This window comes from Papaver somniferum, unplaced genomic scaffold (genome assembly GCF_003573695.1).
Source record: "Papaver somniferum cultivar HN1 unplaced genomic scaffold, ASM357369v1 unplaced-scaffold_23, whole genome shotgun sequence".
Classification (NCBI taxonomy): domain Eukaryota; kingdom Viridiplantae; phylum Streptophyta; class Magnoliopsida; order Ranunculales; family Papaveraceae; genus Papaver; species Papaver somniferum.
Window position 1 is genome coordinate 343669 of NW_020633263.1, and position 4949 is coordinate 348617.

Here is a 4949-nt window from a genome sequence, read left to right on the forward strand (position 1 = left end):
TAGTGTTGCACACTATTCACAATTGAAATGACGATGGTATCAAGTACACTACAATCTTATCGATATCAATCTATATATGATACCTTGTGTGATCTAATGTAGACCAAGACTATCAATAAGATGACAACAACAAGGTATACTTGGTATGTGCCGAAACCAAACCTAACTATAGGGCTCAACCGAAGTGTTTGATTAACATACAAATGCAATTATAATGCAGAAATTAAAGTAAAAGCACTCAACAAGATTTTGTTAACGAGGAAACCGCAAATGCAGAAAAACCATGTGACCTAGTCCAGTTTTGAATACTCTCAGAGTTAAGCCGCTATACAAATACTACTACCAACTTCGTATAGTTGAGACCAAGTAAACTACCCCAGTTACCTAGTTTCCTCAGTATTGTTAGAGCACTGCTCGGTCGAACTCACAAGCGTTGTTATCTCAAGCTTATTTGTCAAGTTTAGTTGATCAAAACTATATACTTGACTTGTAGTCTACTTATAGCTATGTCTCGGATTAGGATATAAGTGTGTAGTTGAGCTTTAGAATTCACGACGTTCACCAATTGAAGTAGAATCTACTGAAGAGCTTGGAGGAACTTCATCAACAAAAGGTATGTGAAGACTTAAACTTATCTACCACTCAGAAATATATTCTATTTTATCTTCTAAAGATACTTAGTCGTATAGCTATATAGACTTTTACATTATACACATTTGATATGTCAAGCCGAGTTTATCTCGCTTATCTATTTCTCGAAATACGTGTTAGAAGTTTTTTCTTTAGATATGTTCATCGTATTCTTGACGAGTTTGATTGGAAAACATTCATTTGTTGCAAATTGAATATTAAGCTAAAAGATGATCATGTGAAAACTACATTGAACATCTTACATAATTTGTATGAGACGGTCATTTGATGTAATCTTGGGAAGTTTCGTATTGATCATTCGATCACTTGATAATTGCTTGAAGCTAATGGTATGTGTGATATTAACATTGTCGTCTTCTAAGGATGTTTAAATGATTAAAATAAGAGTTTAGAATGATTACTCATGTCTGGATACAACACGGTATGCATACCCTGTATGCGAATTGTATTGTGATGATTTAGGTCCGGAACTTTGGTTTGCATACCTAGTATGTGAATGAATTTACCTGAGAAGATCCGAAACTCTTGTTTGCGTACCTAGTATGTGAATGGGTTTACCTGAGTTGGGTCCAGAACGGTTGTTCGCGAACCGGGTTTGTGAACGGCTTGACTAGGCCAAGGACTGGAGTTGTTGTTCGCGTACCCAATTTGCGAAAACAGCGGTTAAGTGCTAAAATCGGTAATGTATGATTCTCATACTCATTAACTAAAGCATTTATGATTTAAGGAATGTGAAAAGACGAGGGTACCCAAATACACCACAATCTTTTAAATATCTACCTATAAGTCCTCTTACCGACAGTAATCGTCTATGGACAAAGTCGAGACAATACAACAAATCGGTATTCACACTTCATGTGATTGTCTATGGATACGAGATCCAGATAATACGAGGCTATGGTGAAGATTCTGGGTGATTGCCCTTGATAGGGGTTGAGATGGTTACTGCCTGTGGAGCAAAGGGAGATATGTTAACTATAAAACATGGAACTGCGGAATATGAACAGTCGCTGTTTGAGCTGGTGGTGATGCTGATTATTCAGAACAGAGAATGTAGGAGTGCAGTGAGATATGGAGAACTAGAAATCGACAGGAAATAATGGGTGTTGTTGGTAGTCGATGGACAGAAAGGAGGAATGGTTATTGATGGTGATTGGAAGATAAGTGGAGATGAAAGTTGGATGTGGAGTGGGTAAGATGCTTAAGACCCGATAATGGTTAGCTGTTGTTGGCTGGCGATGGAAGATGGCAATGATGCTCGGTGATGAGATAGTGATGGTTTGTTTCCATTGACTGACGAGCTCGAGAATGTAGAGAACAGGTTGCTGCGTACGGAGTCGAGGTTAGCTGTAGTTATAGAGAAGATAGATGATGCCACTTCAAGAAGGGAGGAACTATAGAGTACTGAGCTAGATGATCAACTGAGAATGAGGAATAACAGGATATGAGATGGACAGTTCGAGCTTGGTTGTTGAGATTGATCTCGAGTCTGTAATGGTTGGTGAACTGATGATGCCTATGCTCATCAGTAATGAAGAATGATGGAGTTGAACTCGGACTTTGTTGTGGCTTGTGATGGCAGTAATGGAGTTTGAGTTAGGAATGGAGAAAAAGAAGAAAGTAATTCTCACGGAGGGCCTGGTATACGTGAGATGATGAAGAGAAAATTGAAAGTTCAGGGAGTTTGAAAACTCACGGAGGGAGAAGTTTCCGTGGAAGGTTTTGCTCGGTCATTGGCAATAAAGATGAATTATGGAGATTGGCGAAGGCAGAATATGGCTGTTGCGATCTGACTTAGTTGGCTGAGAAGCTAGAGAAGACATGGAAGGCGATGGAGTAAGACAAGAAGATGGTGGAAATATATTAGTGAAACAAGAAAAAGTTAAGACGGCGGTAATGATGGTCAACGAGAATGGAGCTGCAGTCATGGAATTCGAGTTTATAGGGAATTATCGTGATCAGATAGAGATAGACAGCTCAAGAGAACAGGGAGAATGGATGAAGATGGTGTCGGTGAGGAGAACTTCGAGAGAACACAGGAAAGAAAGGTTTGTAGATGATAAACCTAATAATTAAAAACCTAATAAGAAAAACTAATCATATTGCAGCGGAGGAAAGATCCAGCGGACGATAGCATTGAAGGCTACCGCCGCCGGTTATAAATGAAAATGAGGTGGGCAACAGGTCCGGATCGGCCTTCTGATACCAAGACAGAACTACTAGATATTATGATAAAAGAGAATTGTATTATCGAATGAGATAATTTACATTGAGAACCCATAAGGTATATATAGCGACATCATAACTTGGTATGCAAGACTAATACTTGTAAATCAATTCATACTAAATATATCAAACGCTAAATATAACTCTACATACTAAAACTTTCCATATAATATTTGTATACTCTAACACTCAAAGGGCCTTGTTTCCACAAGTCATCAGCTTCAAGGACAGTTTTTCCAGATATCCCCCAACCTTCATGCATGCACGGCATTTCCCCATTGCTTGGCATGTAGTTCTGAAGAACTCTAGATGGTCTAATACTGTGCCGTACTTTGTTTCCAATCAGAAGACCACAACTTCGAACTGATTTCACATCTCCGTCTTCTATATGCATGCGAAACTGGTTTTTAACATCTGTAGGGAGGAACTGGAGATTCAGTGTCTGCCCAAAAGAAAATAAATGTTATTTAATTTGTACTTCATCTAAAAGATGGAAAGTAAATACAAATATTTGTAAGATACAACTAAACATGATTACGTACTAAAAAAAAATGGAAAGCAAATAAAGCACCTTGGTTTGTGCTTTTTCATCTAATTGCTGTTGCGTCTTTGTTACAAATCTTGAGGACAACAAAAAAAAAGAAACAAAAAAATCAGTTACAACAGAAAAGTTAAAGTTAATACTTATATATTCATTATTCAATTATATAAGGGGAAATATGAGAAAACGGAGTGGCGGAATGGAAACTTTAATATATTCATTATCAAAATTTATACTTGTATTTTCAGTTACCACCAACCTATCTAGGTGTAGTATTCACATAAGAAAAAAAAACTCAGTTACATGGGGTGAATAACGAAGTGGCAGGATGAAAACTGAAGTCCTTGTCTCTTATGGGTAGACTCACTCTACTCAAACTAGCCTAGTAGAGGCCACCAATCACATTTTGCAATCAATTTTCCACACCACGCATGCGAAAAAAGAAAAGAAGAGATAATAAAAGGAGAGATACTTACAAAGACGATGCAGTTGATAAGTGCGATTTCTCCAAAACGTCGTATTGTTCGCCACCTTTTTTGTTTGATAATGTAAATATTCCACCAGTAATTAATGTTAATACAGCATCCCTGACTTGATACATATAACAATTTAGTTTCCCCTTGGTGCAAACATACAACACTAAGAGACGGTCTTTCTCAAAAACCAAGAGATGGATTTTCTCCTTAGCTTTTAGAGGAACTGGAAGCTCAATTCCTTCTAACCACTTATTCTTAGAAAGATGGAAGAACCAAAAATGATTGTTCAGCACTGAAACCATTTGGCCTGAAATTATAGGAGACTCAATGTTTTCTGGAGATCTAGCAAATATCTCTGAATATTTAGAAGTTTTACTCCATATCTGTTTTGCTACTCCGTAGGTAACATGTGTACCATCCTCACACCATATATAAATTTCAGCTAAAGATTTCCTGGACTTGGTATACGCAAACGAAGATACCCTTAGAGCAGTCAAACCATCATACTTATCTTTTGGAAAATGGCTAAGAAATGATTTACCAGTCAACGTAAAATGCTCTACCAGACTTGAATTACTGCCTCCCACAATAAAACAATCCGTAGTTGTTGTAGAGAATGAAACATGATTGTATCTTGGTGTTTGGAGGTTAGCTGACTCGGTCCACTTTTTTGTTCTCAGGTTACAAGAAAAGATTTGATTACTTACTACACCGTCTTCTTTTCTTCCGCCATGACAGTGTAGTATTTTAGGGGAATTAAAAGTTGTAGATATACCCTGTAGCTTTTGATTGCATGGTTGAACGGTTTCTAAAACTAAACTATCGTTATCTACCTTAAATAAGATATACCAATTCCTTGTAAGACTATCATCCCAAGTAGATAACATGATTAAATTTTCCTTGACTAATTGTTTCCACGGCATTGCATCAGCAAGCTCCATCTCCTGCAAAAAGTAGTCACCCATCTTAGTATGACAGTGACCAGTTATAAACCCTAATAGGACAAAACTCAAAATTAAACAATCACAATTAGAAAAACTCAAAATTATACAAAA

The 4949-nt window shown here is 37.2% G+C and overlaps 1 long non-coding RNA gene across 1 annotated transcript; it reads right to left on the reverse strand.

The window, feature by feature from the left end:
- Positions 1–3253: 3253 nt before the first annotated feature.
- On the reverse strand, positions 3254–3995 carry LOC113340769. The gene is made up of 3 exons (XR_003355634.1): positions 3895–3995; positions 3449–3497; positions 3254–3319 (listed from the first exon to the last, which is right to left on the reverse strand). It is a non-coding gene; the product is annotated as an uncharacterized LOC113340769 (long non-coding RNA).
- Positions 3996–4949: the final 954 nt, after the last annotated feature.